Here is a 24,380-nt window from a genome sequence, read left to right on the forward strand (position 1 = left end):
ATCAAACCCTTGCTATACTTCAGATATATCGATGACATCTTCATCATTTGGACTGAAAACCTACAATCTCTGATTGAGTTCCATCAGAAATTCAACAATCAACATCCCTCCATCCAACTTTCTCTAGAATACTCCAACACCAGCATCTCCTTTTTAGACACGATGATCAGTATCCAGAATGATAAAATACAGACCACGTTATACAAGAAACCCACAGACCAACATACATATCTGCGCAGAACCAGCAATCACCCCAAACAAACCAAAAAAGCTGTGATATACAGCCAAGCCTTCAGATACCACCGCATTGGTACTGAAGAGAACACCTGGGATCGCCACCTCACCAATCTTAAAAAGGCTTTCACCCAGCAAGGACACTCCTCCAGAGAGACAGATCACACGTTTGAAAGAGCCACCCGGATACCACGTGAAGAACTGCTGCAGTACAGCCCCACCCCACAAATCGCACACCGCTGGTTATGACATATCACCCCTCTCTTGAACCTATATGAAAAATCCTCAAACAACTGCAACCCATACTACAAAGAGACCCTATTCTTAAAAAGATCTTCCCAGAGCCACCCATCCTAGCCTTCAAAAAAGCACCGAACCTCGCCAACCTCATCACCAGAAGCAAACTTCCTCAAGCCCAGAACACACCAAAAGGATCCAGACCGTGCCAGGACAAGAAATGCAAAACCTGCCAACACATCTCCACCACCCCCGCTATTACTACACCCACAACAAAGCCATCAGCATCCCAGGATCTTACAGCTGCACCTCCAGAAATGTAATATACCTCATCCAATGCACCAAATGCCCTGATGGAAAATACGTAGGAGAGACCAAACAACAACTGCGCACCAGAATGAATGCACACTGGAAATCTATCGAAGACAGAAACACCCAATTACCGGTGGGGGCACATTTCTCATGGGAGGGCCACTCTCTCTCCAATCTCTCAGTCCTGATCCTCAAGGGAAATTTACACAACACTTCCCAGAGACGAGCCTGTGAGCTCCATTTCATCAACCTCCTGGATACTAGAGATCATGGACTAAATATAGACATTGGATTTTTGACACATTATAATCTGCCTGGCAACTGACTCCCCTGCCCAGCCCAGCGCCTGGCTGCTTTACTTTTCATTCCATCAAGGAAGAGCACACACCAACTGCTGAAACTTCCTTAGCCTGACAAAAGGTTTTTGAACCCGAAAGCTTGCTTAATAACTATTCTCCAACTATTTGGGTTGGTCTAATAAAAGATATCAAATTCACCCAAGGAACCTTGTCTGCCTATGTCCTTAGACCAACACCGCTACAACCTACACCCCTTTACAATTTTAAAGTACTTTGGAAGCCTACCAGTGCCTCAACCACTATAAGGAAATAGATTCTAAGTACCTTTACATTTTGGCACTGAATTTCATAGATTTCATAGACATTAGGGCTGGAAGGGACCTTGGAAGATCATCAAGTCCAGCCCCCTGCCCAAAGGGCAGGAAGTCAGCTGGGGTCATAGGATCCCAGCAAGATAAGCATCCAGTTTGCTCTTCAAGGTGTTCAATGTAGGTGCTTGAACCACCTCTGGTGGCAGGCTGTTCCAGACCTTGGGGGCTCAGACAGTAAAGAAATTCTTCCTTATGTCCAGCCTGAAACGGTCTTGTAGTAGTTTATGACCGTTTGACCTCGTCGTCATCACTTGGGGAGCTCTGGTGAACAAACGTTCCCCCAGATACTGGTGGTCACCCCTGATAAACTTATAGGTGGCCATCAGGTCACCCCTGAGCCTGAGCTTTTCCATGCTAAAGAGCCCCATGGCTCTCAACCTGTCATCGTAGGGTCTGCTTCCCTGACCTCTGATCATGCGTGTGGCTCTTCTCTGGACTCTCTCAAGCTTTTCCACATCCTTTTTGAATTGTGGAGCCCAAAACTGGACGCAGTGCTCCAGCTGCTGCCTCACCAAGGCCGAGTACAAGGGGAGAATGACGTCCCGGGATTTGCTTGAGAAGCATCTATGGATGCAAGGCAGCGTTTTGGTCGTTTGAGGGGTTTTACCATGGAATAATCAGAGCTCACCCTGTCCCCTTTGCTCACTCGGACATGGGTCCAGCTGTGGCTGTCCCCCCACTTTGTGGTGCTGAGCAGCCCTGCCATTCTGGTGCCCCACCCTGCTGCCTTCCCCCGGGGGCCTCTGTGGTACAGCAGGGAAGACCCAGCATGGGAGGGTAGAGTGGGCTGGGTAGGGAGGCTTAGTGCCACTGTCTGGAGCCCGACGCCTCCTGCTTGCCCTGCAGCAGCAGCAGGCACAACTCCATGCTGTCACCCCGCTGCTGCTGGGCAGACTGGGGTACCTTGCTATGGCAGTGCACAAGTCCCAGTGGAAGCAGAGCCTCACTACCCCACTCTGCCTTGCCACCATGCTGGGTCCCACCTTCTCTCCCATGGAGGCCCCCTGGCGGGGCAGCCCTGAGCCCACAGCAGGCAACTCATATCTACTCCATGCAAAAATATGGGGAGCATGTGCCCCCCATGCCTTCCCTTGGGGGCGTGTGCAGCGGTGAGGGAGTCAGGCTGCCACCTGCAACTCTGTCCCACTTCCTGCCCAGGGTCCTGGGGCTCTGCATTTCCACCCCAAGGCCCAGGCCCCATGTAAACCAACCCGGCTGGGCAGCGCCTCCAGGACTGCCCAAATCCCTCCCTCCCTCATGGCAAGGGCATTAATCCCTCCACACCCAAACCTACCTGTGGGGAGCTGTGGGAACTGCTCTCCATGCTGGCTGGCTGCCATGTGCATGTGAGCATGAGCACATACATGTAGCACCCCTTGCTTGATCACATTCCTCCTTCTATTTCCTGTTTTGCTCCTTTAAAGAAGAAAATGCACGTTTCTCCTCAAAATGAGAAAATAGGTGTTTTTCCAGATTTTTCCATGGCAAATAGAAAACTGAATCCCTATTTATAATGGTCCAGTGTCTGGGAATTCCCAGGGTTTCCCCATCATGGCAGAAAGCACTGACTGGGTGGTCAGCTGGGTGGGAGTGACTAGGAGTGAATGCCCATCAGTTCCATTGTTACCATAACTTACTGTTCCTACCACTACTAGTCTGCTCCTACTGCCAAGTCTGCAAAACAGACTTGTATGTGATCTCTCTCACCCCGCTCTTATTTAGTTAGTCTGTAGTGATGCATGTTAGTGCTGTGCAAAACAGCAGCATTCTGCTTCGACTTCCATTTCTATGGAACAGTGTTTTGTTTCGAGTTTCATTTCATTTCAGAAGGACTGTTCCATTCCGTTTCCTTGCAATGGTTTCGCTGTTTTGACATTTTGCCATAGGCTATAATGAGGAAGCACAAAACAGCCTATAACTTTGTCATTTCTTGCCTGATTCTGATGAAACTTGCAGGGGTGGTAGCCCCTTCTGAGGGCATGAAGCTTGCCAAGCTTCAAGGACATAGGTGCAGGGGTTTCTAGGAAACTGCACCTCAAGCTGCTGACAAGCAGGAGCAGCATCCTGTGATCCAGCAGGCAGATCGGGGGCCTGCACTCTCGGAAGGAGTCTGGCAGAGCCCCCGCAGCCCTCCCAGGGGTGCAGGTGGGCCCCCAATTTGCCTGCTGGATCACAGGAGGCTGCTTCTGCTGCCTGGGACCCAGTGCTGGGGAACCGAGGCCGGCTGGGGGAAGCGCTTCCCACTGCTGGGCACAGTTCCCAGCACTGGGATGCTGACTAGTGGCATCTGGGATGTTACTTTCTGGGGATGGCTGCTGTCCATGTCCAGGAGAGGCAAGGAGTCTTCAACTTGGACCAGCTCCAGCTTGGTCTATTTCTTGGGTCTGTATGGGGGTGAGTTGGGATAGCTGTGTACAGCCAAACAAGAACCAGTGCCATTAAAGTGGATGATGCAGGTGATGTCCATAATATAGGGGGCTGCACTATGACATGAACCAGGAAGTTGAGAGAGACATCCTCATACTACTTGACTTCCCTGATGCAGGCATCCTACTGCTGATGGCAACTGCTGACGGCGACTGCTGACCTGGAAGGATGGATGGATGAGAAGACCACCTGTGCTCCTCTGCTGCATCATCCTCCAGTGCTGCCAGGGCTTTGTTTCTGTTCCCCAGTTGCATTGGGGAAGCAGTCACAGCCGCACGCTGCCTAGCTCTGGAGGTGACCGTCCTCCATTCAGCTGTCAGAGATGTTAGGGTCGGAAGGGACCTCAATAGATCATCAAGTCCGCCCCCTGCATAGGCAGGAAAGAGTGCTGGGTATAGATGACCCCAGCTAGATGCCTATCTAACCTCCTCTTGAAGACCCCCAGGGTAGGGGAGAGCACCACCTCCCTTGGGAGCCCATTGCAGACTTTGGCCACTCTAGGTGTGAAGTTCTTCCTAATGTCTAGTCTAATTCTGCTCTCTGCTAGCTTGTGGCCATTATTTCTTGTAACCCCCAGGGGCACCTTGGTGAGTAAAGCCTCACCAATTCCCTTCTGTGCCCCCATAACGAACTTATAGGCAGCCACAAGGTCGCCTCTCAACCTTCTCTTGCGGAGGCTGAAGAGGTCCAGGTGCCCTAGTCTCTCCTCATAGGGCTTGGCCTGCAAGCCCTTAACCATACGTGTGGCCCTTCTTTGGACCCTCTCCAGGTTATCCACATCCCTCTTGAAGTGCGGCGCCCAAAACTGTACGCAGTATTCCAACTGCGGTCTGACCAGCACCCGCTAGAGGGGAAGTATCACGTCCTTGGTTCTGTTCGTCATGCATCTGCTGATGCACGATAAAGTGCCATTAGCTTTTCTGATAACTTTGTCACACTGACGATTCATGCTCATCTTGGAGTCCACTGGGACTCCAAGATCCTTTCCACTTCCATGCCACCAAGCAGGTCATTTCCTAGGCAGTAGGTATGCTGGACATTTTTCCTCCCTAGGTGCAGCACTTTGCATTTCTCCTTGTTGAATTGCATTCTGTTGTTTTCTGCCCATATGTCCAACCTGTCCAGGTCTGCTTGTAGATGTTCCCTGTCTTCCAGCGTGTCCACTTCTCCCCACAGTTTTGTGTCATCCACAAACTTGGACAGAGTACACTTCAGTCCCTTGTCCAAGTCTCTGATGAAGACATTGAAGAGTATCGGTCCAAGGACCGAGCCATGCAGGACCCCACTGCCCGCTCATCCTCTGCAGCCCTGATCCCCCGCAGCCTGCTCACCTCTGCCTTAAGTTCCCTCACCTGCCCTTCCAGGGCCTCAATCCAGGCACATGTGGGACAAGTGTGGGGACCCCCACCCCCTATGTTACCCCCCAGGCCTCAGAGGTCCTACCAGGCAACCCCCACAGACAGGGGGCTAGGGCACTGCCAACCCATCCAAGGGGTCTGTCTGGGTGGAGGCCTCGCAGAAGCTCCAGGCCAGAGGCAGCAGCAGGGCAGGGTCCTTGGCTGTGTCACCCCCCGCCCCCCCCCCCGTAGTAGCCCCTCTCCTCATTCACTTAACTGAAGTCTCTGCCAAGCTCCCATTTACTCCTACATGGTGTGTACTACTACCTATGAACTGGCCTGCAAACTGCTCCCCTGTTGGCAGTCCCTGTTCACTAGCTCCCTGGTCACCTGGGGAGTCTCCATTCATACCCTTCTAGGCCTGGGCTAACTCAGGCCCAGGCAGCAATCACACAGCAATCAACAATGAACAGTCACTCAGCAGTCAGCACTCACTTCCAGCTTCGCAGAGCACCACACCGCCGCCCCCACCCCAAACCTCCTTTCGGTTCCAGCTGTTTCTCCACTTGGAAACAACAGTAAACATGGATAGTGGGGCCATGGCTTGTGTTTCTGATGTCCCTGATGGATGTCCTGGGAGTGGCTCACTTTCACAACTCAGTTCCAATACTGATTTCAAGGGTGTGGCTGGTGAGCACATCATGACTGGGAAGTTGTCAGGGTAGGCCATAAATAGGTGGGAAAAGCCACCTGTGACTAGTTAGCTTGGGGTATTAGATGTCTTCCTCCCATGCTAGACTGGCAAGTACAAGAGCGGCTGAGGCTGGGGCAGGAACAGGACACTGTGGGATGCCTGGAGGACTGCAGGGCCGGCTTGCCCTGGGATGGTATGCAAGGACAATTATACAGACAGAATTCATAATGGCCTAGGAGAAAGTACTAGCATATCTTATTCCTCACCTACACTGCCTCTTTTCCACTCCTCTGGTCCCTGACCAAACTTCCCCAACTTCATAAAGATCATTGCCAAGGAACCCGAAATCTCCTCTGCCCATTCCTGCAGTGTCCTGAGATTAAATTGATCTGGCCCTGCTGGCTTGATCAGACCCAACAAAAGCTCTCTGAAAGCCTATTTTTTTTTATCTCCTCCCTCAGCTTGTTCCCTTCCTTCTCCAGATAATCCCTGTTAGTTCTCTGGCAGCTTAATTTTTTGGGAGAAGATTGAGCCAAAGGCCACAGTTGCTCCTTAAGAGAGGATACAAGTATGCTAGCTTGACCACTGGGAAGGAGCCTATGAGAGTTTTCTTTTTTTCTACCACTGGTTTTTTTGTGGGACTGTGGAATCAGAAAAAATATATGCCTTAAACTTTGATTATTTTAGTTATAAGATGACATAACCGCTTTGTGTAGAATTGCTGGCTCGGTACAGTAGAACAGATAAGGGCAAGTGTTTGTTCTTTGTAACTCTTCTGCAAATGCTTCGCTCACCGCGGCCTTGAAGGTAGAAAAAAAAAAAAAGTATGTACAAAGTAGATTTCCAGGTGCAAGAAGGAGGTTTGTGAACTAACCCTATCTCCCCCATAATTCCCATCCTGATAACAGCAAAGAAATAATGAAGTAATATTATAGCCGCTTTTCATGCTAATTTCACTATATGATCACGTGAGTTGTAAGCGACTGTTAAAAAGTATATAAGCCTCCTGATTTTGCTCTTGGGGGGGGACCCCTTCCAAGTGCTTGGGAAATCCATGTCACTTTGGAACTCCCCCTACAGCTGTAGTTTCTTTTGAATAAAAGCTTCTGCTGACCTGACCCAAAAGTACTCTGTGTGTGTTTCCACGACAGGACACAGACATCCATTGTTCCAAAGGAGAAAGCTTCCTTAAGGGTCTGATACCCGATCACTGTGACCTCCTGTTCTTTGAGATCAATACCCCTTGTCCCATGCAGTTTATTGCCAGTACTCCCTAACCACCAAATTTGGATCCTTGGGGAATCCCATGGTCCAGGACACACAGACTCCAGCAATTCACATAGCAAAAGCAAAAGCAACCAGATAACTCCACTCTACCAGCTGAGCTACCAAAGGCAAAACACCCACCCCCTCTTGGACCTTCAGATAACACATGCCCAAAAGCATGTGTTCCTGGGGAGGAAAGCCCAGCCAGAGCCACCACTCCCCCTCTAATAGCCGGAGTAGCTCAGTTGGGAGAGCATTGAGTGAAGATCTAAAGATCCCTGGATCAATCCCGGGTTTCGGCAGCTCTCGGGTCTTCCTTTGGCTGTCGCTGCCTACTCCAGCCTGCCCCTTCTTTGCTTCCTGGCCACCCGTGGGCCAGCCTCACCCCTGCCGCCTAACCCACTTGCACTCCCAGAGACAGGTTCTTTTTGCCATGGGCAGCGCCTCCCAGGCAGGCAGTAGGCCCTTTTGGTGTGCCCTTGCACAACTCTCCAGTGCTCACCTTGCACACAAGCTGTCCCTGCCACCCCCAGGTGCAGAGCTTTCCTGTACAAGCCCCAAAAGGGAGGCGCTCCTTCGAGCCGGACTCGAACCAGCCACCTAAGGATGTCTTGCCCAACCCTCTACAGTCCTCCGCTCTACCAGCTGAGCTACCGAAGGAAACGCAGCCCCCTTCTTTTGTAGCGTCAGGTAACACTCACCCAAAAGCACCTGGCTCACCCACCAGGGACCCAGCACTCCTGCCACCATCACCGTCCCCTCCCGCTCGGCCCTCTGCTCCCTGCCCTGCCTCCCGGCGAGCCCTGGGCTCTTTGGCACTCGCACCTGCCAGCCTCGCGCTGCTCTCGCCCAACTACCACCCGCCACATGCACCAGCCCCAGGAAGGCCAGGTGCAGGGCCCGCCAGGTCGCACATCCCACACAAGGCCAGCCAGTGCCCTCCCAAAGGAGGCCACAGCTGCTGGCCATCAAGCCCAGCCCCTGCCATGTAGCCGGCCCGGAGCCTGGCAGCCGCAGGCTCCCCAGGCCGTGTGGCGGGCCAGTAGGGGGCGCTCCTGCCTTGAGCCGCCCTCCTCACTGCGCCCGACCACCTTCCAGGCTCCGAGTGCCTCCCTGGGGTGCCTCACGTCCGGCCGACCCCTTCCCTGCAGCACACCCGCTAGCCTGGGCTTCCCGCTGCCACCACCCACCCAAGGCTCTGGACTCAATTCTGGCTCTGCGCACCTTGGAAAACACAGGCCTGATCGTCCACTTGGCACTACACCCAATACAGGCACTTGGGGCACTTTCCCAAGTCAGGGCCTTAATAGGAAAGTGTCCCTTAGTCCACAGACCTAAGGGGCCACCTCGGCATAACTTAGACCCACCCCTCAACAAGTCTCCCACACCGGTCACAAAGGAGAACGTTATTGATTACAGGGGGTAGGGTGAAAACAGGGTAAAAGGTAGAGCAGCGTCATGGAAATATCACAGGGATCAATCCCATAGAGCAAACCAGCACGGCTGAGGTAGCCTTTTGATCACGCATCTGAGTTACTGTAAGCTACGGATCTAGTTGGATGTCGAGTAGCTTACTCACCCGCATCATCCAGAGCTGGTTGCAGTTTTGCTCTGGAGGCAGGTCACTCTTTGAGGAGAAAGCCAGTTTCAGATGGTGAAGCTCCTCTGCCAGTTTCAGATGCATCTCGATGACCGCATGGCTAATGGCTGCCTTCTTCCTGGACCGGGCCTTTAAATAACCTTTCTGACCTCAGCAGCCCGGGCCAATCGAAGCTGCCAGTGCTGGCCACTAGCCAACCAACTTACAAAGCATCACGGGTCACCTGGGCCCCTGAAGGGGCTTTTTCCCTCCCCCTCCCCACCGACCAGAGAATCCTCTTCGGAGGCACCAGGCTTTTGTGATCCCCCGCCCTGAGGAATTCAACACCAGCCTCTCAGGCTGGCAGAGACAGATTTCTGGAGAGGGACACAGACGGTGGCAATTGTGCCACAGGCCTTGCCACTTCTTGGCTCCCCTTGTCAAGCACGGGCACTGGCCAAGCAGCCGCAGGTCCCGGAGCCAGGCAAGAGGCCCAGGCGCCTGCAGCCCAGAGCCCCAAGCCCAGCCTTCCACCTTGGGCTCAGGGCCTGGGGAGGAAGGCCCAGCCAGAGCCACCACAGGCCCCCTGGCAGCCGGAGTAGCTCAGTTGGGAGAGCGTTAGACTGAAGATCTAAAGGTCCCTGGATCGATCCCGGGCTTCGGCAGCCCTCGGGTCTTCCTTTGGCTGCTGCTGGCTACCCAAGCCTGCTCCCCCTTTGCTTCCTGGCCACCCGTGGGCCAGCCTCACCCCTGCTGCCTAATCCCCTTGCGCTCGCAGAGAGGAAGACTTTTTCGCAGGGGCAGCGCCTCCCAGGCAGGCAGTAGGCCCTTTTGGTGTGCCCTTGCACAACTCAGCAGCGCTCACCTTCCACGCAAGCTGCCCCTGCCACCCTCAGGTGCAGAGCTTTCCTATGCAAGCCCCAAAAGGGAGGCGTTCCTTCGAGCCGGACTCGAATCAGCCACCTAAGGATGTCTTGCCCAACGCTCTACAGTCCTCTGCTCTACCAGCTGAGCTACCGAAAGAAAAACACCCCCTCGCTCTTGCAGCATCAGGTAACACACGCCCAAAAGTACCTGGCTCACCCACCCAGGACCCAGCACTCCTGCCACCATCACCGTCCCCTCCCGCTCGGCCCTCTGCTCCTTGCCCTGCCACCCGGTGAGCCCTGAGCTCTTTGGCACTCGCACCTGCCAGCCAGGCGCTGCTCTCGCCCAGCTAACACCCGCCACATGCACCAGCCCCAGGAAGGCCAGGTGAGGGCCCGCCAGGTTGCACATCCCACTGGGCGGCCCACCCCACCCCACCCCACCCCACCCCAACCCAACCCAACCCAGGGCTGCGGCTGGGCCGCCTACCTCTCCCCTTACATTCCCCATTCGGCTTTCCCCGCAGGCCCCACTCACCGCCAAGACCACACGCCTGTCCCTCTGGGTCAGGCCTCCACAGGTTCCACATGCCTTGCCTTCGACAGCCTGCCTGACACCAGCCCGGCTCCAGAGACGCCTGTCTGAAGAAGGAGACGCACCAGCTGCCGCGTCCCACGGCCTGAGCGCGCAGGGAACGCGCTCGCTGCCCACCCCAAACGGGTCTCGCCCGCAGCCGACCTGGGCAGGGTTTGGCTGGGCTTAGCCGTCTAGGCTTGGTCTCGCCTGCCTGGCACGGCTGCATTGCCTCCAGCCCTGGCCACACAAGGCCAGCCAGTGCCCTCCCAAAGGAGGCCACAGCTGCTGGCCATCAAGCCCAGCACCTGCCCTGTAGCCGGCCCGGAGCCTGGCAGCCGCAGGCTGCCCACGCCGTGCCACTTCTTGGGCCTCCCTTGTCAAGCACGGGTGCTGGCCAAGCAACCGCAGGTCCGGGAGCCAAGCAAGACGCCCAGAGCCCCAAGCCCAGCCTTCCACCTTGGGCTCAGGGCCTGGGGAGATAGGCCCAGCCGGAGTAGCTCAGTTGGGAGAGCGTTAGACTGAAGATCTAAAGGTCCCTGGATCAATCCCGGGTTTCGGCAGCTCTCAGGTCTTCCTTTGGCTGTCGCTGCCTACTCCAGCCTGACCCTTCTTTGCTTCCTGGCCACCCGTGGGCCAGCCTCACCCCTGCCGCCTAACCCACTTGCACTCCCAGAGACAGGTTCTTTTTGCCATGGGCAGCGCCTCCCAGGCAGGCAGTAGGCCCTTTTGGTGTGCCCTTGCACAACTCTCCAGTGCTCACCTTGCACACAAGCTGTCCCTGCCACCCCCAGGTGCAGAGCTTTCCTGTACAAGCCCCAAAAGGGAGGCGCTCCTTCGAGCCGGACTCGAACCAGCCACCTAAGGATGTCTTGCCCAACCCTCTACAGTCCTCCGCTCTACCAGCTGAGCTACCGAAGGAAACGCAGCCCCCTTCTTTTGTAGCGTCAGGTAACACTCACCCAAAAGCACCTGGCTCACCCACCAGGGACCCAGCACTCCTGCCACCATCACCGTCCCCTCCCGCTCGGCCCTCTGCTCCCTGCCCTGCCTCCCGGCGAGCCCTGGGCTCTTTGGCACTCGCACCTGCCAGCCTCGCGCTGCTCTCGCCCAACTACCACCCGCCACATGCACCAGCCCCAGGAAGGCCAGGTGCAGGGCCCGCCAGGTCGCACATCCCACACAAGGCCAGCCAGTGCCCTCCCAAAGGAGGCCACAGCTGCTGGCCATCAAGCCCAGCCCCTGCCATGTAGCCGGCCCGGAGCCTGGCAGCCGCAGGCTCCCCAGGCCGTGTGGCGGGCCAGTAGGGGGCGCTCCTGCCTTGAGCCGCCCTCCTCACTGCGCCCGACCACCTTCCAGGCTCCGAGTGCCTCCCTGGGGTGCCTCACGTCCGGCCGACCCCTTCCCTGCAGCACACCCGCTAGCCTGGGCTTCCCGCTGCCACCACCCACCCAAGGCTCTGGACTCAATTCTGGCTCTGCGCACCTTGGAAAACACAGGCCTGATCGTCCACTTGGCACTACACCCAATACAGGCACTTGGGGCACTTTCCCAAGTCAGGGCCTTAATAGGAAAGTGTCCCTTAGTCCACAGACCTAAGGGGCCACCTCGGCATAACTTAGACCCACCCCTCAACAAGTCTCCCACACCGGTCACAAAGGAGAACGTTATTGATTACAGGGGGTAGGGTGAAAACAGGGTAAAAGGTAGAGCAGCGTCATGGAAATATCACAGGGATCAATCCCATAGAGCAAACCAGCACGGCTGAGGTAGCCTTTTGATCACGCATCTGAGTTACTGTAAGCTACGGATCTAGTTGGATGTCGAGTAGCTTACTCACCCGCATCATCCAGAGCTGGTTGCAGTTTTGCTCTGGAGGCAGGTCACTCTTTGAGGAGAAAGCCAGTTTCAGATGGTGAAGCTCCTCTGCCAGTTTCAGATGCATCTCGATGACCGCATGGCTAATGGCTGCCTTCTTCCTGGACCGGGCCTTTAAATAACCTTTCTGACCTCAGCAGCCCGGGCCAATCGAAGCTGCCAGTGCTGGCCACTAGCCAACCAACTTACAAAGCATCACGGGTCACCTGGGCCCCTGAAGGGGCTTTTTCCCTCCCCCTCCCCACCGACCAGAGAATCCTCTTCGGAGGCACCAGGCTTTTGTGATCCCCCGCCCTGAGGAATTCAACACCAGCCTCTCAGGCTGGCAGAGACAGATTTCTGGAGAGGGACACAGACGGTGGCAATTGTGCCACAGGCCTTGCCACTTCTTGGCTCCCCTTGTCAAGCACGGGCACTGGCCAAGCAGCCGCAGGTCCCGGAGCCAGGCAAGAGGCCCAGGCGCCTGCAGCCCAGAGCCCCAAGCCCAGCCTTCCACCTTGGGCTCAGGGCCTGGGGAGGAAGGCCCAGCCAGAGCCACCACAGGCCCCCTGGCAGCCGGAGTAGCTCAGTTGGGAGAGCGTTAGACTGAAGATCTAAAGGTCCCTGGATCGATCCCGGGCTTCGGCAGCCCTCGGGTCTTCCTTTGGCTGCTGCTGGCTACCCAAGCCTGCTCCCCCTTTGCTTCCTGGCCACCCGTGGGCCAGCCTCACCCCTGCTGCCTAATCCCCTTGCGCTCGCAGAGAGGAAGACTTTTTCGCAGGGGCAGCGCCTCCCAGGCAGGCAGTAGGCCCTTTTGGTGTGCCCTTGCACAACTCAGCAGCGCTCACCTTCCACGCAAGCTGCCCCTGCCACCCTCAGGTGCAGAGCTTTCCTATGCAAGCCCCAAAAGGGAGGCGTTCCTTCGAGCCGGACTCAAATCAGCCACCTAAGGATGTCTTGCCCAACGCTCTACAGTCCTCTGCTCTACCAGCTGAGCTACCGAAAGAAAAACACCCCCTCGCTCTTGCAGCATCAGGTAACACACGCCCAAAAGTACCTGGCTCACCCACCCAGGACCCAGCACTCCTGCCACCATCACCGTCCCCTCCCGCTCGGCCCTCTGCTCCTTGCCCTGCCACCCGGTGAGCCCTGAGCTCTTTGGCACTCGCACCTGCCAGCCAGGCGCTGCTCTCGCCCAGCTAACACCCGCCACATGCACCAGCCCCAGGAAGGCCAGGTGAGGGCCCGCCAGGTTGCACATCCCACTGGGCGGCCCACCCCACCCCACCCCACCCCAACCCAACCCAGGGCTGCGGCTGGGCCGCCTACCTCTCCCCTTACATTCCCCATTCGGCTTTCCCCGCAGGCCCCACTCACCGCCAAGACCACACGCCTGTCCCTCTGGGTCAGGCCTCCACAGGTTCCACATGCCTTGCCTTCGACAGCCTGCCTGACACCAGCCCGGCTCCAGAGACGCCTGTCTGAAGAAGGAGACGCACCAGCTGCCGCGTCCCACGGCCTGAGCGCGCAGGGAACGCGCTCGCTGCCCACCCCAAACGGGTCTCGCCCGCAGCCGACCTGGGCAGGGTTTGGCTGGGCTTAGCCGTCTAGGCTTGGTCTCGCCTGCCTGGCACGGCTGCATTGCCTCCAGCCCTGGCCACACAAGGCCAGCCAGTGCCCTCCCAAAGGAGGCCACAGCTGCTGGCCATCAAGCCCAGCACCTGCCCTGTAGCCGGCCCGGAGCCTGGCAGCCGCAGGCTGCCCACGCCGTGCCACTTCTTGGGCCTCCCTTGTCAAGCACGGGTGCTGGCCAAGCAACCGCAGGTCCGGGAGCCAAGCAAGACGCCCAGAGCCCCAAGCCCAGCCTTCCACCTTGGGCTCAGGGCCTGGGGAGATAGGCCCAGCCGGAGTAGCTCAGTTGGGAGAGCGTTAGACTGAAGATCTAAAGGTCCCTGGATCAATCCCGGGTTTCGGCAGCTCTCAGGTCTTCCTTTGGCTGTCGCTGCCTACTCCAGCCTGCCCCTTCTTTGCTTCCTGGCCACCCGTGGGCCAGCCTCACCCCTGCCGCCTAACCCACTTGCACTCCCAGAGACAGGTTCTTTTTGCCATGGGCAGCGCCTCCCAGGCAGGCAGTAGGCCCTTTTGGTGTGCCCTTGCACAACTCTCCAGTGCTCACCTTGCACACAAGCTGTCCCTGCCACCCCCAGGTGCAGAGCTTTCCTGTACAAGCCCCAAAAGGGAGGCGCTCCTTCGAGCCGGACTCGAACCAGCCACCTAAGGATGTCTTGCCCAACCCTCTACAGTCCTCCGCTCTACCAGCTGAGCTACCGAAGGAAACGCAGCCCCCTTCTTTTGGGGCGTCAGGTAACACTCACCCAAAAGCACCTGGCTCACCCACCAGGGACCCAGCACTCCTGCCACCATCACCGTCCCCTCCCGCTCGGCCCTCTGCTCCCTGCCCTGCCTCCCGGCGAGCCCTGGGCTCTTTGGCACTCGCACCTGCCAGCCTCGCGCTGCTCTCGCCCAACTACCACCCGCCACATGCACCAGCCCCAGGAAGGCCAGGTGCAGGGCCCGCCAGGTCGCACATCCCACACAAGGCCAGCCAGTGCCCTCCCAAAGGAGGCCACAGCTGCTGGCCATCAAGCCCAGCCCCTGCCATGTAGCCGGCCCGGAGCCTGGCAGCCGCAGGCTCCCCAGGCCGTGTGGCGGGCCAGTAGGGGGCGCTCCTGCCTTGAGCCGCCCTCCTCACTGCGCCCGACCACCTTCCAGGCTCCGAGTGCCTCCCTGGGGTGCCTCACGTCCGGCCGACCCCTTCCCTGCAGCACACCCGCTAGCCTGGGCTTCCCGCTGCCACCACCCACCCAAGGCTCTGGACTCAATTCTGGCTCTGCGCACCTTGGAAAACACAGGCCTGATCGTCCACTTGGCACTACACCCAATACAGGCACTTGGGGCACTTTCCCAAGTCAGGGCCTTAATAGGAAAGTGTCCCTTAGTCCACAGACCTAAGGGGCCACCTCGGCATAACTTAGACCCACCCCTCAATAAGTCTCCCACACCGGTCACAAAGGAGAACGTTATTGATTACAGGGGGTAGGGTGAAAACAGGGTAAAAGGTAGAGCAGCGTCATGGAAATATCACAGGGATCAATCCCATAGAGCAAACCAGCACGGCTGAGGTAGCCTTTTGATCACGCATCTGAGTTACTGTAAGCTACGGATCTAGTTGGATGTCGAGTAGCTTACTCACCCGCATCATCCAGAGCTGGTTGCAGTTTTGCTCTGGAGGCAGGTCACTCTTTGAGGAGAAAGCCAGTTTCAGATGGTGAAGCTCCTCTGCCAGTTTCAGATGCATCTCGATGACCGCATGGCTAATGGCTGCCTTCTTCCTGGACCGGGCCTTTAAATAACCTTTCTGACCTCAGCAGCTCAGGCCAATCGAAGCTGCCAGTGCTGGCCACTAGCCAACCAACTTACAAAGCATCACGGGTCACCTGGGCCCCTGAAGGGGCTTTTTCCCTCCCCCTCCCCACCGACCAGAGAATCCTCTTCGGAGGCACCAGGCTTTTGTGATCCCCCGCCCTGAGGAATTCAACAAAAGCCTCTCACGCTGGCAGAGACAGATTTCTGGAGAGGGACACAGACGGTGGCAATTGTGCCACAGGCCTTGCCACTTCTTGGCTCCCCTTGTCAAGCACGGGCACTGGCCAAGCAGCCGCAGGTCCCGGAGCCAGGCAAGAGGCCCAGGCGCCTGCAGCCCAGAGCCCCAAGCCCAGCCTTCCACCTTGGGCTCAGGGCCTGGGGAGGAAGGCCCAGCCAGAGCCACCACAGGCCCCCTGGCAGCCGGAGTAGCTCAGTTGGGAGAGCGTTAGACTGAAGATCTAAAGGTCCCTGGATCGATCCCGGGCTTCGGCAGCCCTCAGGTCTTCCTTTGGCTGCTGCTGGCTACCCAAGCCTGCTCCCCCTTTGCTTCCTGGCCACCCGTGGGCCAGCCTCACCCCTGCTGCCTAATCCCCTTGCGCTCGCAGAGAGGAAGACTTTTTCGCAGGGGCAGCGCCTCCCAGGCAGGCAGTAGGCCCTTTTGGTGTGCCCTTGCACAACTCAGCAGCGCTCACCTTCCACGCAAGCTGCCCCTGCCACCCTCAGGTGCAGAGCTTTCCTATGCAAGCCCCAAAAGGGAGGCGTTCCTTCGAGCCGGACTCAAATCAACCACCTAAGGATGTCTTGCCCAACGCTCTACAGTCCTCTGCTCTACCAGCTGAGCTACCGAAAGAAAAACACCCCCTCGCTCTTGCAGCATCAGGTAACACACGCCCAAAAGTACCTGGCTCACCCACCCAGGACCCAGCACTCCTGCCACCATCACCGTCCCCTCCCGCTCGGCCCTCTGCTCCTTGCCCTGCCACCCGGTGAGCCCTGAGCTCTTTGGCACTCGCACCTGCCAGCCAGGCGCTGCTCTCGCCCAGCTAACACCCGCCACAGGCACCAGCCCCAGGAAGGCCAGGTGCAGGGCCCGCTGGGCTGCACATCCCACTGGGCGGCCCACCCCACCCCACCCCACCCCAACCCAGGGCTGCAGCTGGGCCGCCTACCTCTCCCCTTACATTCCCCTTTCGGCTTTTCCCGAACAGTGTCACACACTCGTTCCGCATCCCAAATAATCAAACTTCAAGAAAACTTTATAACACAGAAAGGAGAAAAATCTAATGATTTTCTCCAGGAGGGATTATTAGAGATAATGAAGCTGTGGCAATAGTGCAGTAACAAATGACAACATCAGCATGAAAGATAAAATTTAACAGATACAAAATCATTAGCTAGGGCAGAGTGGTATCAGAGACTAACTAATTCAGGGATATACAAGTTTAAAATTAGACAGAGAAGTTATTTGAAATGGTGTAATCCTAAAAAAATAAAACTGACATTGGCTCAGTTAATCTGTATTAATAACACAAATGATTGTTTCGATAAACACATTCACTGAAACCACAGTCATTAGAGAACAACAGAGATCTTCTTTTGAATAAACTACTTCCATCTCATTAGTTTCCACAGAGCTGCTTTGATGTCCTTGTTTCTCATGCTGTAGATGACCGGATTCATCATTGGTGGGATCGTGGAATAGAGAACAGACACCATGAGGTCCAGAGCTGATGGGGACCCAGATGTGGGCTTCATATGGGCAATCATCCCAGTACTACCCAGCAAGGAGACAACAATGAGGTGGGAAAGGCAGGTGGAAACTGCTTTATGCCGGCCCTGCTCAGAGGGGATTCTCAGTACAGTAGTGAATATCTGAATATAAGACACAAATATAAACACAATGCAACCAAGACTTAAACATGAACCTAAGATAAGAATCTGAATTTCACTAATAAACACCTCTGAGACAGAAATCCTAAGGAGCTGGGGGACTTCACAGAAGAACTGTTTGACCATGTTGGAGTGGCAGTGCTCCAGGGGTTGGGTCCAGAACCAGTTTATTTTTAATATCTTTGTCAACAACTGGGAAAATGGCATACAGCCCACCCTCAGCAAGTCTGCTGATGACACCAAGCTGGGGGCAGTAATAGGTATGTTTGAGGGCAGGGCTATGATTCAGAGGGACCTCGACAAATTGGACGATTGTACCAAATGCAATCTCATGAGGTTCAGTAACAACAAGTGCAAAATCCTGCATGTAGCACGGAACAATCCTATGCACTGGTACAGACTGGGGACTGACTGGATAAGTAGCAGGACCTAGGGGTTAAAGTGGATCAGAAGGTGAATAAGAGCCAACACTGTGCCCTTGTTGCAAAGAAGGCCAATGGCAATTGTGCTGCATTAGCAGGATCATAACCACAAGATCAAAGGAAATGATTCTTCCCCCCTGATTGGCACTGGTGAGAGCACATCTGCAACACTGTGTCCAGCTTTGGGCCTCCCACTACTGATAGGATGCAGACAGACTGGAGAGAGTCTACTGGAGGGCAGGAAAAATGGTTAAGGGGCCAGGTTACATGAGTAATGAAGAGAGGCTGAAGGAACTGGCCTTATTTAGTTTGGAGAAGAGAAGACCAAGATGGTGTTTAATAGCAGCCTGCAACTCCCTCAGGGGCGGTTACAAAGAGGATGGAGCGCCATTGTTCTCCATGGTAGCAGATGATTGAACAAGGACCAATGGTCTCAAGTTCAGTTTAGATATTAGGAACAGAAATCTTACCAGGAGGGTGGTAAAGCACTGGAACAGGCTACCCGGAGGGGTGGTGGAAGCTCCATCCTTGGAGGTTTTGAACACCCAGATAGACAAAACCTTGAGTGACATGATCAAGTTTAGAGCAGCCCTGCTTTGAGGAATGTGTTGGACAAGATGATCTCCCAAGGTCTGTTCCAACCCTTATTTTCTATGACCCTAAGATTAGTCATTGGTTTAGAGCAGTGTTAGCTACAGGGGAAACATCCCTCCGAGTTTTACAACACCACTCCTCTCATATAATGATAGAAGCATAGAAAATAAGGGATGGATGGGACTTCAGGGTGTCTTCTAGTCCAGCATCGGGTGTTGGCTGAAATCAAGGTTGGGGATTTTGAATGGTATGCCGAAGCTCCTGCTCAAACTAAAGCCCCAAGATCATGAGCTAGGGAGTCTTTCCCTACCACTCTGGGTCAGACAAATCCCTATACCTGCAGTCAAAGACAGACTGTCTCCAGTTGGGTCATGCCAACCATGGCTTGGTCTAGCCCAGTCTTAAGACCCTCCGAGGAAGGAGATTGTGCCACCTCTCTGCCTTTCAGCTCAATGCAGACTTATCCTTGCTTCTGTTTCTTGTATTAAAACCTTGTTGCCTGAACTAGCTTCAAATTGCCCAACAGTAGGAGTCAGTATGAGTCAAACTAATTCATACCTTTCAAAATTCGCTTTTGGGTGTCAATTCTGGACAGTTACCTAAACTCTCAGGAGTAATTAACTTCAGCTATTATTGTTTTTTCTTTTGGAGGATGGTGTCCCCCCGGGGCATTCTGTAAAATGTGGATTATTCTTTTTTATTTGAAATCCAGAAGAGAGAAAGATCCAGTGATATTCTCCACCAAGGCATTTAATAAATATTTAAGGTATGTAAAAGCTGTTGCAACAGTGCACTAAGAAATGACAATATCAGCATCAAAGATATAATTTAACACATACAAAAAGATTACCAAGAACAGAGTGGTATCTTAGAGACTAACTAGTTCAGTGAGATATAGGGTGAAAATTAGATAGAGAGGTTATTTAAAATCGTGTAAACCTAATGAAACACAAGTGACATTAGTTAACTAAATCTGTATGAATAACACAGTTGGTTGTTTCTATAAATCTCCACTACTGACACCGGTGGAGTTGATTTTTATTAAAACAGCTCAGTTACTATAAAAATGTTCAATGAAACGACAGTCACTGGACAATAACTGACATCTTCATCACAATAAATCACCTCCATCTCAGCAGTTTCCACAGAGCTGCTTTAATGTCCTTGTTTCTCATGCTGTAGATGACCGGATTCATCATTGGAGGGATCATAGAATAGAGAACAGACAGCATGAGGTCCAGAGCTGATGGGGACCCAGATGTGGGCTTCATATGGGCAATCATCCCAGTGCTTCCCATCAAGGAGACAACAATGAGGTGGGGAAGGCAGGTGGAAACTGCTTTATGCCGGCCCTGCTCAGAGGGGATTCTCAGTACAGTAGTGAATATCTGAATATAAGACACAAAAATAAACGTAATGCAAACAAGACCTAAACATATACTAAATATAAGAATCTGAATTTCACTAGTAAGCACCTCTGAGAAAGAAATCCTAAGGAGCTGGGGGATTTCACAGAAGAACTGGTTGACAATGTTGGAGTGGCAGAAGGGCAGCCTAAAGGTGTTCCCCGTGTGCAGGGCAGAGTACAGAAGAGCAGCGCTCCAGGCCGTGGCTGCCATTTGCAGACAAGCTCTCCTGTTCATCGCTGTCGCATAGTGCAGTGGTTTGCAGATGGCGATGTATCGGTCGTAAGCCATGATGGTGAGGATGGAGAGGTCTGCTGCAATGAAAAAGATGACGAGAAAAACTTGGGTGACACATCCAGAATAGGAAATCAGCCTGGTGTTCATTATGGAATTGGCCATGGATTTGGGGACAATGACAGAGATGGATCCGATGTCTAGGATGGACAGGTTGAGGAGGAAGAAGTACATCGGGGTGTGGAGGTGGGTGTCAACGGCTATGAGCATGATAACAAGGAGATTGCCAATCAGGGCTGCCAGGTATATTGTTAGAAAAGTGGCCAAGTGCAAGATTTGCAATCTCAGGGCATCGGAGAACCCCAGGAGCAGGAACTCAGTCACCGCGGTGCAATTGGACGTCATCATCCACAGTGCCTTTTGGGATGCCTGTGGAGGGAAAGGGAATGACTGTCAGGAGAAGAGGAAGTAGGAGAAGTAACACCATTTTCCTGGCCACAATTCTCCTTGACTTGATTGTTTTAGATGTCACCTGATTTTCAGTTGAAAAGGAGTTTTCTGATAGAAATCAGGGTTCCCAAAGTGACCATATTTTTAATGATACATTTTAAAACATTTTTTGGATAATTGTGGCATTTCACCAAAAAAGTGGGTAGGAAAAGTATTTTATCAGGGCTTTTGCCGACACCTTGTCACTGCCACTCACTAGTGCTCATACATTTCCCACGTCTGTGAAAGTGGAGAAGGTGTCAGTGCACTGTCACACTGGCTCCAGCTCCTTTCTAGTCCAAGTGGCCATGTCCATTCACATCAGGTCCAGATCCATTGCAAGTCCATGTGACATGGGAAAATGGAATAATTAGAACCCCAGATCCAATTATTTCAACAATGTTGGTTCCTGAATCTTACCCACAGGCAGCTGAGCAAGAAAGGAGAAGTCAAAAAGGTCATCCTATAGTATTTCCATTTTCCTAGGGACATAGAGCTTAAGATGCTGGCTGTGTCTGGGCTCTAAGTCACCTGGGAAGATTGCAATCAAATGGCTGGCAGGATGTGCACAAGGCTGTGTGTTCAAACTGGCTTCAAGTCTCAGAAATATATATAAGCATGGGCTGTCATCGTCCCTTAATGTTCCCTACATTTTGTAACTCATCTGCTTCAAAGATATTTGACCTTTTCTTTATTTGTTTAGTCTGAAAATCTTCAGTGGCCAGCAAACTAGATGACTTTTTGCACTTGGCATTCTTGGTTACTGATAAAGATGGAGACATGCTAGCAGGGGAGCTCCAAGCCCGGGGCAGGTTGTGATGCACAGGGCAGCTCTGCCTGCCATGCTGCCAACCTGTGGTCATGGCTATTTTCGCCCCTCCACAAAGGCAATGCCCTGGGCAGCTGTCCTGGTTCCCTGCTCAGTTACATTATTGTTGAATAGGTAAAAATTTCAGGACAGAAATATGCCATTTTTCATATGAATACATATATGCATACTTTTTATGACAAGTGTAGATATTTTATTAAATGGAGTATAAAGTTCTGAAATAATTTTAAATTTAATTCAATATAATTTGTATAAAAGATCCTCTCTAATAAAACCCAAACATTATGGAATTGAATATATTACTTACTGTGCTCTTTTTAATGGTTTTGTCATCAGTTTTCTATGCTAAATCCTAGGGCAGCTTGATTACTGATCATCTACTCCTGCCTCCCCTCTCTTGTGCCCCCCATCACTGTGCTATCTAGATGCCAGGGGTGCAGGTTTCTTGGCGGCGTGCACTCCTCACTCTGCAGGAGAACTGAGAGGAGTAGATCCAAAACGATGAGTCCCTGAAGAAGAGCTGGGCGTGCAGCTGCCTTGGAGCTTTACTGCAATGAAGGGACTGAAGTAGCAGTCAGTGAGTTGTCTACGTGTATGTTGGGAGGTCTTGTGGGACTGTTTCCCTAGATCCCTGAGCACTTCAGAAGCAGAGTCCATGGGCAAACACGCAGGATTCACAGATTGTGAAGCCAGAAGGACTGTCCGTAGTCTCTCATTGGACCTACTGCTGACCACATGTCAGAGGATCTTGCTGTGGCTTGTAACAGGCTGCATCTATCAGTGGGCAATGTGTCTAGGCTTTCCTAATTACAAGGTGGAGACGGGAGGAATTTTTTCCCCTCCTGTTGCTAACAGTGTCAGGGCCCCCCTCTCCCGACAACCCTGCCTTCCTCAGCAGCACAGGGTGTTGGCTGCAGCCCAGGATAAAGGGTTTTCCTTGTTTGCCCAGGGACCTGTGAATCACCACATTTGGGAGCAGGAAGGAAGTTTACTGTACAGACACATGGGTAGAGACTTGTGGGGGATGAGGGTCCTTTCTCTGTAATGGGGCGGGGGTGCCGCCTTCTTTGTACATCCTGTGTTGTGGTGGTGTGACAGGGTGACTGCATACTTTTAGAAACAATTTAGAAAAACGTTTTGTATGGGGTAGTTTGGATATGGATAATCACGCCTTGTACAGGGGGCTAGACCTCCAGACGCTGCTTCCAGCCCTAATTTACTATTAGTCTACAATTTATCACAGTTGTGTTATATATGGGGCCATCCCCTGGTCCGATTCCAGGTCTCGATTGCCAAGTCTGTCCTGTAGGAGCCCCACGTTACCCAGCACCTTCTTCTCACTCCCTATGGACTTGAAAAGGGACTTTTCGTTATCCTTAATTCTGGTCGCCGGCCCTAGCTCCATCTCTGCCTTGGCCTTCCGAGCCAACTGCCTGCAATCACAAGCAACGGAGGTGCCATCCTCCTTGATGACAGCCCCTAACTTCCACTGATTTTGTAGCATCTTTTCCGCCCTTAGGCCTGGAGTAGATGACATCCTAGTGTCCCTTCCAGGTCTACTTCCCCTGATTCTGTGAGAAGGGAGGAGGGCCGTCTCCTTCTCCAGCTTCTAACATTTGTGGTCTGGGCGCTTTCTACAACTACAAGTTTGGGACTTCCCCCACCTTGTTCAAACACCTGAGGAAGCCTGGTCTTTTCTGCACACCTCTGGATATCAGCCAGCGCTCTGCCATACTTCAGGTGCCTCGTTTCCAGCCCCTCGGACTTGTACACATGCAACTTTTCTAAGTAGATCTTAAACTGATCTCTTGCCAGTGTTGGCTGCTCACTTGCTCTCCAAACTGTGCTGCCCGGTGCAGTAGTCTGGGAGCTGACCTCCCCTGTAAAGACAGGTAGAAAAGGCATTGAGCACTTCAGCCATTTCCACATCATCGGTCACAAGCTTGCCTCCCCCATTCAGCTAGGAACCCATACTTCCCTTCCTCTTCCTCTTGTTGCTGGCATACTTGGACAAGCCTTCTTGTTACCCCTCATGTCCCGAACTAGCAGAAACTTCAGCTCTCTTTGACCTTCCTGATATCATCCCTGCAGGCCTGAGAAGTACTCTCATACTCCTCCCTAGTCATTGATCTAAGTGTACTCTTCTTGCAGCTTCCTTTGGTGGTTGCTGAAGAGTTCACTGCTGAGCCATGCTGGTCTTCTGCCATGCCTGCCAGCTTCCATGTACATTGGGGTGATTTGTTTCCTTAAAATAAAGCCAGCATTCCTGGGCCCCTTCTCCTCAGACTGGCCTCCCAGTACATCCAGCCAGGAGGTCCCTGATGGAGTCAAAGTCTGTTTTCCCTATCCCGCTTCTCTCCATCCTTCCTTTCCTCAGGATCCCACCCTCAATCACCTCATAGGCACTGCTGCCCCAGTTGCCATCCTCTACTAAATTCCCCACCACTTCTTCCCTGTGTCTGAGTGGCATATCAGGAAGAACAGAGCGCCTAGTTGGTCTCCAACCCTTGCTCCAGGAAGTTCTCAGCAACATTTTCCAAAAATTTCCTGAATTGCCTGTGTGCTACTGTATTGCCCTCCGAGCAGATGTCAGGGTGATAGAAGTTCCCCATGAGAACCAGGGCTTGTGATCAGGAAACTTCTCTTAGGTGTCTGAAGAAAACATCATGCACCTCCTGCTCATGGCCTGGTGGTTTATAGCAGACCCCCACGATGACATCACCCTTCTTGATCCCTGCCAACCCTAACCCAGAGACTTTCAACAGGCCTGGTCTCCAGTTTCATACTGGAGCTCTGAGCAATCAGGGGGCTCTTTACCATGTAGCACAACTCCTCCTCCTCTTCTCTCCTGCCTGCCCTCCCTGAACAGCTTGTACCCGTCCATGACAGTGCTCCAGTCATGTGAACTCCCACCAAGTCTCTGTTATTCCAATCATGTCACGGTGCCATGACTGAGTGAAGACTTCCAGTTGTTCCTGCTTCTTTCCCAGCCTCCATGCAGTCATGTAGAGACACGTGAGATAACTATCTGATTATC

The 24,380-nt window shown here is 53.6% G+C and overlaps 8 non-coding genes across 8 annotated transcripts; 5 read left to right on the plus strand and 3 right to left on the minus strand.

The window, feature by feature from the left end:
• Nucleotides 1–7,749: 7,749 nt before the first annotated feature.
• Nucleotides 7,750–7,837, minus strand: TRNAY-GUA (transfer RNA tyrosine (anticodon GUA)). Its single transcript is given in 2 exon segments — nt 7,750–7,785; nt 7,801–7,837. It is a non-coding gene; the product is annotated as a tRNA-Tyr (tRNA).
• A 1,511-nt stretch (nt 7,838–9,348) lies between these two features.
• TRNAF-GAA (transfer RNA phenylalanine (anticodon GAA)) lies at nt 9,349–9,421 on the plus strand. The gene has a single exon. It is a non-coding gene; the product is annotated as a tRNA-Phe (tRNA).
• A 1,265-nt stretch (nt 9,422–10,686) lies between these two features.
• Nucleotides 10,687–10,759, plus strand: TRNAF-GAA (transfer RNA phenylalanine (anticodon GAA)). The gene has a single exon. It is a non-coding gene; the product is annotated as a tRNA-Phe (tRNA).
• A 270-nt stretch (nt 10,760–11,029) lies between these two features.
• Nucleotides 11,030–11,117, minus strand: TRNAY-GUA (transfer RNA tyrosine (anticodon GUA)). Its single transcript is given in 2 exon segments — nt 11,030–11,065; nt 11,081–11,117. It is a non-coding gene; the product is annotated as a tRNA-Tyr (tRNA).
• A 1,511-nt stretch (nt 11,118–12,628) lies between these two features.
• On the plus strand, nt 12,629–12,701 carry TRNAF-GAA (transfer RNA phenylalanine (anticodon GAA)). The gene has a single exon. It is a non-coding gene; the product is annotated as a tRNA-Phe (tRNA).
• A 1,255-nt stretch (nt 12,702–13,956) lies between these two features.
• TRNAF-GAA (transfer RNA phenylalanine (anticodon GAA)) lies at nt 13,957–14,029 on the plus strand. Its single transcript has one exon. It is a non-coding gene; the product is annotated as a tRNA-Phe (tRNA).
• Nucleotides 14,030–14,299: 270 nt separating this feature from the next.
• On the minus strand, nt 14,300–14,387 carry TRNAY-GUA (transfer RNA tyrosine (anticodon GUA)). Its single transcript is given in 2 exon segments — nt 14,300–14,335; nt 14,351–14,387. It is a non-coding gene; the product is annotated as a tRNA-Tyr (tRNA).
• Nucleotides 14,388–15,898: 1,511 nt separating this feature from the next.
• TRNAF-GAA (transfer RNA phenylalanine (anticodon GAA)) lies at nt 15,899–15,971 on the plus strand. Its single transcript has one exon. It is a non-coding gene; the product is annotated as a tRNA-Phe (tRNA).
• The last annotated feature ends 8,409 nt before the right edge of the window (nt 15,972–24,380 follow it).

Source organism: Alligator mississippiensis, chromosome 14 (assembly GCF_030867095.1).
Source record: "Alligator mississippiensis isolate rAllMis1 chromosome 14, rAllMis1, whole genome shotgun sequence".
Classification (NCBI taxonomy): domain Eukaryota; kingdom Metazoa; phylum Chordata; order Crocodylia; family Alligatoridae; genus Alligator; species Alligator mississippiensis.